This window comes from Corvus hawaiiensis, chromosome 6, assembly GCF_020740725.1.
Source record: "Corvus hawaiiensis isolate bCorHaw1 chromosome 6, bCorHaw1.pri.cur, whole genome shotgun sequence".
NCBI classification, from domain to species: Eukaryota; Metazoa; Chordata; class Aves; order Passeriformes; family Corvidae; genus Corvus; species Corvus hawaiiensis.
In genome coordinates this window covers 13998117-14014006 of record NC_063218.1, presented here as the reverse complement: position 1 = coordinate 14014006, position 15890 = coordinate 13998117, and positions in this window count along the sequence as shown.

Sequence of the window (15890 nt, the reverse complement as noted above, 5' to 3'; positions counted from 1 at the left end):
CGATAAAGATATTAATCAGGACTGAGCCCTTGGGAACACCAGTAGTGACCAAGTGGATGTAGCACCCATCACTACCACTCTCTGGGCCTGGTGATCAGTCAGCTTTTTACCTAGCAAAGGGTATGCCATCCAAGCCATGAGAAGCTGGTTCCTCCAGGACAGTGGTGTGGGAAATGGTGTCAAAAGCTTTACTAAAATCTGGGTAGAAAATACCTGCAGATTTTCCCTCATCCACTAAGCAGATCACCTTGTCATAGAAGAACACTGGGTTGGTCAAGAAGAAACTGTCTTTCCTAAACCCATACTGGCTGGCCTGATCCTCTGGTTGTCCTGTATGTGCTGTGTGATGGCACCAAAGATGATCTGCTCCTGGTACCAAGGTCAGATTGATAGGCTCGTAGCTCCCTGGATCCTCCTTTTGGGCTTTTTTGTAGATGGGTGTCACATTTGCCAATTTTCAGTCACCTCGGACCTCCCCAGTTGACCAGGACTGCTGGTAAATGATGGAAAGTGGCTCAGCTAGGACTTCCACCAGCTCTGTCGGTAGCCTTAGGTGGATCCCATCTGGCCTCATGGACTTGCGTGTGTCTAAGTGGTGTAGCAAGTCACTGACCAGTTTTCCTCTAATTTAGGTGCTTCATTCTGCTCCCCATCCCTGTCTTCCAGCTCAGGGAGCCTGGTACCCTCATAACTGGTCTTACTGTTAAAGACTGAGGCGAAGAAGTCATTAAGTACCTGAGCCTTTCCCTCATCTTCACGTTTCCTCCCACATCCAATAAAGGATGGCGATTCTTCTTAGCCCTCCTTTTGTTGCTGAGGTATTTATAGAAACATTTTTAATTGTCTTTTATGGCAGTAGCCAGACTAGGTTCTAGCTGCGCTTTAGTTCTTCTAATTTTCACTCTGCATAACTTCACAATATCCCTGTAGTCCTCCTGAGTGGCCTGCCCCTTCCAAAGGACATAAACTCTCCTGTTTTTCCTGAGCTCCAGCCATATCTCTCTGTTCATTCAGGCTGGTTTTCTTCCCTGCCAGCTGGTCTTTTGGCACATGGGGATGGCCTGATCCTGTGCCTTTAGCATTTCCTTCTTGAAGAATGTACAGCCCTCCTTGATTCTTTGCCTGTCAGGACTGACTCCTAAGGGACTCCTAATTCTCCCTCAACAAGTCTCCCAAACAGATCAAAGTCTGCCCTCTGGAAGTCCAAGGCAGCAGTTCTGCTGACCCCTTTCCTTGCTTCTCCAAGAATGAAAAACTATTTTAGTTTTGCGATCGTTAGGTACTTCAACCACCCCATCACCCACCAGCCCTTCTCTGTTCACAATCAGCAGGTCCAGCCGGGAGCCTTCCCTAGCTGGCAAAGAAAGCACAAGAAACCTGGAACTTGGGAGTAATTAATGATTTGAATAAAAATAATAGCAAAAAAAGAAATAACCTCAAACAATGAAAGGTGAGGTTGACAGTCAAGTTACACCAGTGCATTTGCATGACAGGCTAACACTATTTCAGATGTAAATAAAAGGATGGAACACAAATGCTTCTAGAATTATTGTTTCTGTCTCTACAGAATAATTACAGAATAATTCTGTACTAAATACAATGGTGGAACTCGACAGTACAAAAGATATTTCTTGGGGCTTTTTCTTTGTTTCTGGGGCTTTGTCTAATCATATTGTGCATACATTTCTCTAAGACCTAAAATTTTTGACATCATAAGTTTTGCAAACATGAAGATCCAGGCTAAACACAAGTGAGTTCTTACTTCTAACCTAAAGAATCATAATCTGAATTTTGTATTATATGGTAACACCTTTTTTTAAGATCAGGTTTATGTTAGAGGTATGCGTGTTCATGTTTATGCAGGTTTGTGTTTATTCAACTGGTCAAATTGCTTTTTACATCTCTGACTATCTCCTTTGCTTGCTGTGGACTCTACAGATTATGGTGAGGGCAAAGATGATCAGCTGGAGACAGCTCAGAGTTGAACTTGGGCAGGAAGCCAACCATGTTGTCAGCAGATGTTTTGCGGTATGTGGGTCACTAGCAATAATCTAAGTATATTTTCCCCCCTTTTCATCACTGTAAAGACCCTCAAGCTGACAACTAGAAGCATAGCTCTTCTACCCTAAAATATTTGTTATTTAAATACAGTAAATTGTTAGTCTCCTTTGGGATTTGTGTAGCAAGCTGAACAACTGTTGTGTCAGAAAGGTGCACATGGTGTGTGTGCTGCTCTGCCACGGTAGCACACTGACCTGGATTGAAAATATTTACATTTCTTTGAGAGGCTTGGAGTTGTATAAACCTGAGTGGTAGCATGTTCATATGGACCTGGAATCTTTGCTTGCCTTTTCACAATGTCAGTCTCTTCTACTGGAAAGTAATTTCTCTGATTTTTTAGCCAGGTCCTGTTGCAATAGCTTGCAAAAGGCATTTTAAGAAGCCCTCTTTTATCTTGCATGCCCACACTTCTTTATGCACCCATATCTGTCAGGAACATACATACATTCATATATATTTACATAAATACATACACGCACACACACATATATATGTAGATCTTTTTCTGGTATGCTGCCTAGATGTAGTAATTATGGGAAAGAGGATAGGAGTTCTCTGTAACTGGTGCCCCAGCCTCTGCAGAGGGTATTTTATAGCCCTTCCCAGTTCACTAAAAGCAAAGACTGATTGTAAAGAATCTAAACCGTGCAGTCTTTGGCCACTGATAATAATTTCTATCTTGCACACTTGGATCTCTTCCCCATGCATGTGCATGAAGGAGGTGGAGGAAAGACTCAGTGATTTGTACTGAAGCATTCTGGTAAAACAAGAAACCAGTCTTGAAGGAAATTTTATTTCTTGGAGGCTTTTTCAAAAGCTGATACCATATGGGATTATTACTCCTGAGGTTTCATCACCATGAAATGCTGAGACTTACACTGTGGCCATTAGCTGAGAAGCAGGTTTTAGTGTCAACAAGTGCATGATCCTGCTCATCCTATGATCTGAAATAGAAGGAGATGACAGCTACCTTCATAGACCCACATCACCAGGTGGTGGGGTCTGGGGCACTGCCCCAGGGGGCACATGACTCAGCCCAGGGTGTTGAGAGTAACCATGAGGGCTGTGACACCACTACTTGTAACTGGGGAATACTTTGTAGGAACCTTGCCTGGGCATTAGCAGGACTGGAACATTAAACTCACCCATCTCTAGGAGGAAAAGGAAAGTTTTTATTGGTACAAACTTCAGCAGCTGTCCTGCTTGCTGAGCAGCATGGAGGTAGGCAACCATGTCAGACACAATTACTGCTCCTTTTGTAATAACCCCTTTTTACAGACACCCAGTGAAGTGAATTATCAGCCTGCTAAGCCAGATGTAACGTGCTTAGACCTAAGCAACGCTTTGCTTTCTGGGTCCCCTCCAGCTCTGTTGCACCAGGGAGAAGCTGCTGGAGAAGTCAGCATTCCATGCTGATGTGCCAGTCACCCCTCTGTAGCAAGAGGCTGAAGAAGGAGACAGAAGGAATATGTGGGGAAAATTCACTTCTCTTGGCCACGGTAATGTGAAGGGTGAGAGGATGGTGGAAGATATTGGAAGCACCTTTTTGTACTCTCTGCTTGTGCCCCTCTTCTCACTCTGAAGTTCCATCCCTCCCCAGGCAAGCTGCTCTTCCAGCTGATTAAAAAAATATAGCCCAGCAGTCAGGAGGGGTGTCCTTTCTGTCAGCTGTGAGGCAGTTGTCACCCTATCCCTCCCCTTTCTGAGTGTAATGCAGACTGTGAGAATGAAATTTCAAACGTTACGGTGCTGTAGCCGCTCTGTATGTGTAGAGAAATTGGAGGATTAAGCGTGAGAATGACTGAGTGGAAGACCCTTGTATAAAAATGACAGATGCCCTGGTTTAAAAGGTGACAATTTGCCTATGCAGTGAAATGGTTCAGTCAAGGCATCAGGAAATTTGGGGACTTGAGTGTAGAGAAGGAAGCATTTGAAAACGCAGTCTGCCTTGAGCATCTGAAGTAGCCTCTGAGCTCCAGAACTGATGTTTTGTAATTTTGCCTTATCATCTGCTTGGGTTTATCATGGTGGTAATAGGGATAATGACAGAGAGTCAGTCATTTCCACTTAGATGCCAGTTTTTAAGTAATAATAAGCTCACAGCGGGTTCGACTTGGTCTGTGCTGAGAGTACCTGGGGTTATTTTCCCTTTGCTTTCTCATGGTAAATTATCTCAGCCCACCAGGGCCAAGCTGATTTTCTTGCTGTAAAAACAGAGAAGACGAACATGCAGCACTGCACCACGCTGTACACTTGGCTGTTTCCTCCTTTGTTGTTTTCTTTATGTTATTTAGGAAGAGAAAATTCTCTGAGCCACCCATTATGGTTCAAATCCAGGTCATAAAAAATAGTGTAAACTAATAGCGGACTGTCTCCCCTAGCCCTCTCACCCCATGCATCTCTCCCCTGTATTGCAATCCTTAATGGGAACATTTAAAACCAGTGCTTATGATAATGCCCTTGTTCCCATGGACACCACGGTGCTGCAGAACCAAGATTAATGGAGGACCATTGAGACTGGTCCTAAAAGATTGTCCCTCTTGTGTATTATGGTCTGTCATGCTGCATCCATTAACAGAGGAGCAGAGGGTCCTCATCGTGTTGGTATCACTGGGACCAAATCGAGCTACTACAAGATGGCATTTCCATAGCACATCAACAGATCATTTCACCACTGCTTAAGGCATCGTAAATTGGACTTATAGCTCAGCTGCTGGCATAAATAAGTCCCTTTGATAGTTAGTGGAAGACGTTATGACACTCCAGGGTACAGGAGGGGACATTGGCACTGTCATTTTTTTTCTCTAGCCCTGGCACCCTGGTGCCTCTGATCTTTCTGAAGATTCAGGGCACGCGCTCTTCATTACGGTTTGGGCACTAGGGACTTGTTTTTTTTGCAAGATTAATGAGCGCCACGGAAATTCTCCAGCGCATCTCGATAATTAAGTCTTTGTTTATCAAAAAACAAGTTATATTAGGAGCAGAAAATTCGCAGTAATTATTCATAATTCTAACAATTCAAGTATAGCTACCTCATTTGCCTGGGTAATTCTGCTTTTTAATTTCTTGCATACATTTGCATATTAATTTTGCCCGTCGGCTGCAGCAGGCTTTGACAGTTTGTTACTATGTGATGGTTTTCACAGGGGTGCGACTCAGTTGGGTGGCATTTCGACTGGGTGCAATGATAAATTATGAATTTTCTAATTTGCTGCATAATGAAGTAACCCCTTCCAACCCAATTAAAAAAAAAAAAGAAAAGAAAAGATGGTGTCTTTTAAATAATATTTCCCAGGTATTTCATCTCTCTGGTTTTGCTGTTGTTTTGAAAGCATTTTTTTTTTTCACTTAAAAAGCAGATGACTGCATTTGCAGCCTTTCAGAGTGACTGTGCCTTTCCATACATCAAACATGATTCATGATTCATGTATCCCCAGACTATATTCATGCTGTAAATTGGCCACTCCTCAACCCTCAGGGCAATCACGGATGATAGCAAAGAAGTCCTAGTTTCTTCTCTGATGTCCAATTTGAGCTGTAGTGATCTGTGTGTATGAGTCTGTCTGTCTGTTTGTCAGGGAGCAGGGATTTCAAATGAGGGAAATAAATGATGTGTGTTTGTTTTACATACTTGCTCGAGAGCTGTACTGTTGTAAATTAACTGCTAAACTACTGTGTGGGTTTCCTTCTAATTCCTTAAAATCGTTGTAGAAATAAATATATATGTATTTATTACTTCAGCATTGTAAAAAAAGGATCTGTGGAGACTAAATTTGTGGGTGAGAGATAAGAGATTTTAGTTCAGTGTTGGTAAGTGTGTTCAGGACATTTGGTAATTTTATGCTCATAATGCAGCACTTAGAAAGCACAAGTATTGCCGAGTAAAATTTGTGGTGTTTCATTATACAACTGCAGACGGGCAAAACAGTTCAGAAATACTGTAGGCCTGATGCCATCCCAACTTTAAAGAATCTGAAATAACCCAGCCAATCTGTTTAGCATGATGCAAATATTGTAATTATACAATTATGCTGCATTTTTAATATAGAACAATTCCTATACATTTTGTTGTCTCCTAAAATTCTGCATTATTAAGAAAAGCCACGATTTTATCAGAGGCACCACCACAACCACATGGCAGTAGATCATGGAAGATTTTGACATTAGTACCCCACAATCAAGCAGCAGAGAGCACACAACATTAATGCAAAAAACCCACAAAGTGCAGATTACATAACATTAATTCTGCACATCCCCACAAGGCAAGCGAGGAGCCCTCCACGCTACCTTGCCCAGCCTGGCACCGCACAAAGCCCCGGCACCACCTTGCAGGAGCACAGCAGAGCTGCAAAGTGCTGCGTGCTGCCATTCAGCCCTGTCAACATTATTATAACACACAGCACACAATGTGAGCCTGGCACAACTGGGCAGCATGGAGCCCAGTGATATTATAGCATAATCACACAGCTAAATTCATGCCTACAGTACAGTGCGAGCAGCAATAATACTGAGCACAATGCAGCGTTGTCATAACATATATTAAAGGCGTTCGGCACAGCCACAAAGTGTGGTGGCACATTCCATGTTTATACATAAAAGCAGAGCAGGCTGTACTCAGCACACAGACGGTGCAGTGCTCTCACCACAGCTGTATGCCCACCCCACAGCAGGCATGAACACCCACAGCCAAACAACCACAGTGAAATGCAGGAAGCAGCACCGAAACACAGCTTTCACTCCTCTGGTACAAAGCACGGAACCACAGCACAAGTTCATAATAAACCCCAAATAAACGCGTGACATGTGCACTCATTACTGCATGATTTAATTGTGGTGAGTAATAGTACAGCACAGCTGCAAAACACTTTGCTTCATACAGTCCTAAAAGTAATATAACTTTCCTCAAATGTACCCAAGTAGTTTGAAAAAGAACACCTTGTTACTTATTTGTATTAATCATGAGAAAAATGCCTTAAATGATCTTTTACTAGTAGAAAGTGCAGCTTCATCAAAATCAGGCTTTTCCATAGTAATGTCTTGGTTTAATGACATTTTGACAGAAGAGGGGGTAGGTTTCTTGTGGTTTCTTCGATGTTAACCAATCAATTAGGCTTTTTTTCATTTTTGCATACCTTATTTTCTTTGAATTTTTGTATAATTAAGAAGGTTTTTTAACACATCAAAATTGTCCAAATCAGTATTATTTTAATGTTTTAACGTTGATGGTTAACCTCAAATTTCCCCCCAAATTTAACTTTGTGGTGAATGCAATTGTTTGACTCTGAATAGGAACAACTTTTTAATTAATACTTTATTTTAATATCTGAGAGAAGAAGTCCTGTCTCAGTCTTTTTATGAAAGTGAGTGCAAATTCTTGCCGGTGAAGCTAATAGTGGTCCAACAAGTCATAGAGTCATACCACAACTAGTGCAGCAAGGACAAAATGCCAAATATTTAGCTGCTGTGGTAGTACTGAAATTATATGGTACATCTTCAATAACAAATCCCCCCTCTCCACAGCCTTTGATGGAGAAGTGTCAGTCTGGAGGGTGTCTGTAGCTTGGGCTGCCCCACGGGGAAGCAGAGTGGTGCCCCACAGTGTGAGGCTGACAGGGTGCAGCACGGGGGAGAGCCAGTGTGAACCCATAAGTCGCTGTAGGGCAGTGTCACTGTGCACCAGCACAGCCTTGTTTTCTGGTGTCTGCTCAGCAAAATGCTAGAACTGCGTAAAGGGAAGTGGCTGATCATTAAATGTATGCTAATAACATGAGCCTTTGACTGAAAACATCAATATACTCCAGTAAAGTGCACAGTTAGTACACGGCAATTAATATTTATGTAATCTGATTTATACTGGGGCTTTCTATAATGCCCACTGCTGTATCATCTATGCTGTGATCAAATGCAACAGACATACATAGTGAGGCATCTTCCCAGACTTCAGTCTCCTCCCTTCCCTCATTCTCTTTCACTTTGTTATTTATTATTATTCAAATTTATACATCACTAAACAAAAGAGCACTCATCCCAAGCCACTGATAAACTCTTAAAAATACATCTCATAAAATGAGCAGACTCCATAATTATCCATGGATAAAAATGCAACAGCAACCATGTGACTACACTAAATTTAATCAAAATTATTAACAAATCACCACCCGAGTTCCTTCCAACCATTTCTTTGCTCATCTTTTGCGAATAAGCTATACAGAAAAGAGTGGTTTTGCACTGACACCTGAAGGTTGTTTTGAATCAAAAATCAAATGTATTTGAAGTGGTAGATCCTATCTGGGAAATGCCCTTTCCTTTTAGCACCTGTACTGATTTCTTTGGGAGACAGCAGTGATAGCACAAGTGTATTGAACTAGTTCATGTATCAGTTTGGGTGTAACTTGGCAGTATGGCAAAGCTACTGTGTGAGTATGGGTGATTCAAGAAGAATAAATAAAATTTTAAAAGTTTTAATTCTTGAGTGAAGCCATAGCCTTAGAAGCAATGGTCATTTAAGATAAGAGATCAATTTAAAGCCAGCCTCATATATCTTCTTCTGTTGGAGGGTAGAAACTTTCTGATGGAGATTGTGTCTGCCCTGTTTCAGTGCTTGGTTGTTTCAACAGCTATAGTAACCCAGGGCTTTGTGGTGAGGGAGACATGGAAAGATCTGGGACATTCTGTTTGGGAGAGGGGCACTTGTACACAGAGACTGACCTCCAAACCTTTGTAACAGAGGTTATGATTTATTTCCTATTGAGTATCTTCTGAAGAGAGTGACGGACCAGCAAGGAGAGGTCTGTATGTGCTTCTGGAGGAGGAAGAATGGTATAACTAAACTATGTAAAGAGGCTTTTGAGGCATGAACCTTCCCACAATGGTTCTGGTGGACTTAGTAGGATAGGAAATGCTGGATTTGGGATAGTCTTGGACATAAAACATTTTAGGAGTGGTCCGTGTAGGGGATTATCCTGAGATCCAGGTAATGGTTGTTTCCTGAAAAGAGAGATGAAGGTCTAAAACAAAACAAAACCCAAAGGTGAGATAATTATCAGTGAGTGTGGACTATCGAGGTTCCAGTTCCCAAAGGCACATTCTGAACTTTTCTGAGCTTTTCTTTAGCATTGTAGAGGTACCTGAATTGCCTTAATCCTTTGCTGATTTCATGAATTACTTTTTCTCCTCTTGTGGTGAAGGGTTAGTGGCTTTGACATTCACTTAAACTCATTCCCTACCATTTCCTGACCTGAAATCTGTTTTCAAAATTGGCTGCGAGGTGAGCCTAGTTTAGGGATTTAACTCTGTAGACCAGTCTTTCATGGACCATTTCCTTTCCCTATATCTTAAGCCACTGTGTTTGACTATTACAAATGCTTCACTGTGTGGCTCACTGTAGGTCTTCCAAATAACCCAGCCTTTTTGTAGGAAGTTAAATACATTATATTTCCATTATATATTCCCATTATTTGAGAAGTGACAAGATTGTTCTGCTAGTGTTTCTTCCTTCAAGATTCTGTGTTGCACTTCAGAAGTGCTCTACTTTCGAGGGGCTGAAGACAAACACCAGGGCACCAGGGCTGCTGGCTTGCAGGCAGTGAGACAGGGCCTCTTGTGTATCCTATCATGGAACTCATCTGTTACTCATCTACTAGTTTTTCTTATATAGTGGGGAATATTTTGCTTGGAAAAAAAAATATATATCCATATACTATTCATGTAAAAAAGATTTAGAATGATTTACCACTGAAAACTGACTCTGACTCCTGAATTGTTAATAATAATAAAGAAGATCAGCAGGATGTGTAACCCATCCACTTGTCTTGTTATATTGCTCCTGTATTCAGCTGCAGAGGTGAACATATAAAAATTGCTTCCCCACTAAAACCAGCTAGAGAAACTTGTCCCTCCATTATGGGAAGTAGAAGATAATGTATTTAGTACTGCAAGATATAGATTACTGAAAACTTGATACCTATAACAATACAACTTCTTTAAGATAATTTTTATACTATTTTATAGTTACTGATTAACTATTCTAATCTAGATTTTAAAAGCTCTGTCTCAAATAGAAATGTGGATGAGGGGTAGAAACAAGATTTTTTTGTTGCTGTAGAAAACCTCCATATTATTTTTATATTCTTCCTAAAGTCAAAATACCCAAAAGTCAGTGACATTTCAGGCAGTCATTGCCCAAAGAAACAAAACTTTATACATTGTTCCCCGGCTATTGCCATATCTATAAAGTTTCAGCCTGACTTGTCATTTTCTCTTGTGTAGGCAACTATTGCTTACTGGTTTTAATTGCTATTCTTCTAACTATAGTAGGCAGGGTGATTCCACAAATGATAGAATGGCCTGGGTTGGAAGGGATATTAAAGATCATCTCGTTCCAACCTGCTCCCCCCACCCTTCCACTAGACCAGGCTGCTCAAATCTCCATCCAGCCTGGCCTTGAACACTTAGAGGGACGAGGCAACTCCAACTTCTCTGGAAAACCTGTTCCTGTTCCTTACCACTCTCAGAGTAAAGAATTTCTTCCTAGTAACTGATCTAAACCTGCTTTCTTTCAGTTTGAAGCCATTCCCTCTTGTCCTGTATTTAGATGCTCTTGTAAATAGTCTCTCTCCATTTTTCCTGTAGGCTCTGTTTATGTACTACAAGGCTGGAATTAGGTCACCCTGAAGCCTTCTCTTCTCCAAACTGAAGAGTCCCAATTCTCTCAGCCTTTCCTCATAGGAGACATGCTCCATCCCCCTAATCAACTTTGTGGCCCTCCTCTGGACTCGCTCTGATTACTAAGTTTTGCTGCTATGAGTTTCTGTTGCTAGGTGTACCACTCATCTGCATGAAATATTTGTATTCCCTAAAAAATTTGCCTCAGAATTGTTCAAATAAAAAGGATAGCAACTACTTACAAAACTGTGGTAAAATGTAATTGGCAAATCAGACTGGAGTAATATCTTTCCTCATTTTTGTATGAAGAGTTTTAATTTAGCTTTTTGCTTTCTAAATTAAGCATGTGTATTTGAAAAAAACAAAACTAAAAATGAAAAAAATGGATTTGAATTGCCAAAAGAAACCATTTAGTTGAAAAAATATTTGCCATATGAGTATCTTGAAAGAATAAACCTTTCCATCACATTTATTAGCAAAACAATATTTGTAAATCATCTTTAGTGTGGCAACAATAACTATATGTTAATAATAATAAAAATTAAATAAAGGACTGAAAACTTTTTAAAATGACTGCCTGAAAAATATGCAAGACAGCAAGTTCAGAACCTAAAGCTATAAATACACAAGGGAATAGTTATTTAACATGTGCTGTAATTTGCACTATTTAAATCTAATATTAGAGCTGTGGCTTTTTTATGTCAAATATGGAATGCTTCAGCAATGTTAGATAAAAATGGTCATTTCTACATTTGCTGAAATAGATTGTGCTGTATATTATAAGAATGCCATGTAGATTTAATCCCTGTTAACTGAGATCTTTCTCACTGTATGAGTAGGACATAGAAAAAAGGTTTTCGTTACCTTAAATTCAGTAAAGACAAACTGTGTTTAAGTTTCTGTAATTATCTGCAAAGACTGGCAACAGGCAATAAAGTTTGTCAAAAAGGATGATGTGCATTGACTTAACTCCCCCAGTTAATGGGTTTAGTCCAGTCTATTTTTTGTAACAGGGGAGGAAAAATTCAATATATAATTTTGTGTCATTTAGGGGAACCATGAATGTAGAATCAAGGGAAGGAAAGGGAAAAAATAATAAATGTTCAAATAATTTTAGCCTGAGAAGCAAATAGATTTGACTGCAGTGCCCAACCCCCCTAACTGTATTTGTGTACACTGGTTCAGAGTTTAAGATTCAGATAACACTCAGTATTCAAATTTGTCATAAGCCATATGTGCAGGTGAGAAATTGCAACGTTTTGAACTGTTTAAAATTCATTTTATTTGAAACTGTGCTTCAAAACCAGAACAGTCCTGCTAACATTCTAAACGTCACTTGATTCTTCAATAGTATTGCTTGAGATATTTTGAGCAGAGCTAATTTTAAAGTACAGGTAGTTAGCTAGAGTTTAGACCCCTTATCAGCTAAGCAGCTTGTGTCACGTTTACATCAAACTTGATTATGATATTTGTTTTTAGTAGGAACTCATGTGCATATCACTGCTTAATTTTATTTTGCTTATAATTAGGATGGCACACATAACACTCGAAAAGAGAAAAAAGCGCAACATTTTAAGTGTGTGCTTCTGTAACGGTGCGTTGTATTGATGTATTAGTGTATAAAAAGAATTGAGTACAGGGTAGGAAGGGACAGTACTAGTCTGCTGTTTTTATATAAGATATAAACCTAAGCCCATATTTCAGCACCCTGGGGTTTGCTTATTTCACTGTCTCATATTCTTGATGGCCAATTCTGGAGGTAGCTGTGAACCAAGAAAGTTTTGTGCTGAGGTTAGGTCTCAATGGGAAGCAGGGCTGCTGAGGTCTAGACAATCCCCATCCTGTCTATCTTCAGTGTATTATCTTCTTTTCCCACCCAGCTTGCTAGAAGTTTTACAAGCCTATTGTTTCCTAGACAATGATGTACTTTGGAATAACCTTTAATTTAGCAGCCTGTCTTTATCAGCCTACAGCACTTTTTGTTCTCCACAAAAGCAAACTAGTGTTCACTAACCCAAAAGCTGTGGCAATGTTGAGGAGAGAAACCAAGAAAAACAGAACTGATTAGGACAAGATTTGCTTTCAGAGAACCTATTTCTGTCACAAGGGGATGGAAAAATAAAATAATGTTTCAATAATTTATGCAGTGCACACAGGGAAAACACTGGAAATGTGAAACAAAAATGACATGTAAAGAACAACTGAAGTTGATAACCGCTTTAATCAGCTCAGGTGATAATTCTAAAATAAATGGAAATATTGCTCCTGTTTTCAGCTCACGAATGGCAAAAAACTTTTGGTTATGTATCCCCCTCCCAGAAGTTCACTGCAGTCTTGTTTTTCTCACTGCAATGTGGGACCAGATGAGGTGTGGCCATGACCTAGATATGAACTCCTTATCACCAAGGGGAAGCATGAGCTGGTGGTCAGCCAGAAGCTGGAGGAAACAGGCACCTGGCAGTCAGCCCTCCTCTCAAGACTCATTTTGGGAACACAGTTAAGTCAGTGCTTTACTTTCTCTGTGCCTCAGTTTACCTGCCTGTAAGACAAGGGATTTATCTGCTCTCTTGGGGAATCATGATGTGCAAGGAATACAGAGATCATGCTCTGGGAACTTTTAAACCATTGCTCTCCCTGTTGAGTGATGAGCACTTCTGCCTCCTTTTCTCTCCTTGAGCTCTGCACATCTTCTTGGCCACAACATTCGCCCTCAGATTCCCATGTCAGCTCAATATAAAAAGAGAAGAAGTTGCTATGGCATCAACTTAGTTCTCACAGAGAAGGCAGAGAGCAGCAAGCAGGGCTGCCTGGAGCCCTGGAAATGGTGGGGCTGGGGCAGGAAGGCAGCCAGGAGGGCTTGGGGTGACCCTGGGGACCTGCACCTGCAGTTGTGCAGCCGCTCTGTGCAGGGGTCGGGGTCTGACCGTCCCTCAATACAAACCCTGAGTGTTGGGCTCTTGCAGGATTTTTGTGGAGGCATGCTATTGTTTTGCAAGAATTCTTTGTGCTGGCTGCTTGCTTTTGTTGGCCTGCTGAAGGCAGGGGCATGTCACTCGTGTCACAACCCCAACACAGCGTGCAGGTGGGCAATGGCGGTGGCAGCCGTGGGAGACTGGGGGCCCCGTGTTGGCTCAGAAAGGTCGGGTCCCAAATGTCTGGGACTGGGAAGACGCTGGCACGTCACTGGGTGAGACTGCTGAAGAAGTTGAAGCTTCTTTTTCTCTCTCCCTCTGCTTCTCTTTCCCCTCCATTTCTGCCTGCCCCCCCTCCTACCAGCCCTTTGTCGACATTTGATCATTTACATCAAGTTGACATTCGCAGAGTTTACTCAGGGGTCTGTAATTGTATTCTTTCACTGGTTCTGCATTACCAACCATGAAAATGGAATCTTATCATCCCTGACCAATTTTTAATGTACAAAATGATTTGGCCGAGGTTCAAAGGGAGTCACAATTGAAATCAGGTGAATGATACATGTAGGGTTTTTTTTTTTCAGTTTCTCCGTGCCTTGATTTGATTTTTCTCTTAGGCATACAGGGAGATGTAGCTTATTTTTATATGTATGTGTGTGTACAAGCTATACAAATGCATGTATATACTCTGCACATATATTGATGCACTATCCATCTATCTATATTTTGTGTACATATCACTCAAATTTACCTATTTGCAATGCAATGGATGACAATGAAGTTTGCTCTAATCCCTAAAAAGCAATCAAAGAATTGGAACAGGGTTAAAGCCTGCTGATAGTGCTCTGCGATTAATAGGACATTATTAAATAGCCCCCCTCCTTCAGTTCCTCTTCCCTCCACCCCCCTCCCCCACTATCTTGCCAGATGAAAAGAGGCCTGGGAGACTAAATAAATAAATAAATGAGGTTACATTTACATTATAAAGAATAGGGAAGAAAACAATAGGGAATCCTCCTCACTGAAAAGCATACCATTTCCAAAGGGACAGAGTCCTCAAAGTATGAGGGGGCGAAGGGGAGTTCCTGCTCTCAAATATCATTAGAATGTTTTTTATCTTTTGGCAGTTTCATATTGTGAATAATACGGACATTTATAACTCAGTCAAGCTGCTTCTTTCAACAGTACAGTTCCTTAAGATCAAGGAATCTATCAACATACATAGCTCCCTTAGCTATCTTATCTAAGTGCCTCACAAACAGGAATGTATTTATCCTCACAATCCCTGGGCAGAAGGAAAATGTTCTTGTCTCCATTTTATAGATTGAGGAGAATGACAAAGAGATTCAGGGCCTCAAAACTGTTTTTGGAGGGCCTGGCTTGAGTGGCTTGAGGCATCCAGGACTTTCTACCTTTCCTCTTCTGCAGGAGCTGCTTTCTGTTTTCCCGCCCAGATGGTAGAGAACTTACCTGTATTGCTGAGTGAAATGAATGGTGTCTGAAAACTAAACTGAAGAAATGCCAGGTTTGACATTCCTGAGTCACTGGACATTTTTTAGGACACGTGACTTCCTTGAGGTCATGCAGAGAGCATGGCTATCCTGGGAACTGAATCTGGCGTTTTCCAATCACAGGATGCTGTTTCCTAAGACTTTTGGTAAGAGAGGGAATCTGTACTTGGAATATTGAAAGAATCAGCTGGAGGGGCTTTTTGGTAAATGCACAGGATGTACAAATGATCTTCTAATTGGTTTATCCATAACAAGTCTGTTGTGGGAATAGGAAAGATCTAGTGTTTTGTCACTGAGATGTGTGCACAGCTTCCACAAAGGCAAATTGTTAATGACAATAAAGCCAAAGTGGTTCCAAGAGCTCTTGGGGTTAATATTTGGTGATTGGCCAATGACATAACTGATGAAAAAGTGTATCTCTGGTGGGGATTTGTAGTGTTGAAGTAACTGGTAAAATGTACAACATTCCAGGCTGCCAGTCTGGTGATGTCCAAGTCAAAAGTCAGCTCTGGGAGAAAAATATAACCCGGAAATGTGCTATGTGCTATGAAGTAAACCTTGTGGCTGAATTCTGGTAAAATTAAGTGTGCTGTGTTGCAATATCCATTTGTCTTAATTGGCAAGCTGAGTTATTTGATGCTCTTAAATGGATTTGCAATTTTAATCATATTTGGATTCTAGAGAAACTTGCCCTGAAATATTTGACCACCATTAAAAACAAATGGCTCCTTTAAGCAATCAT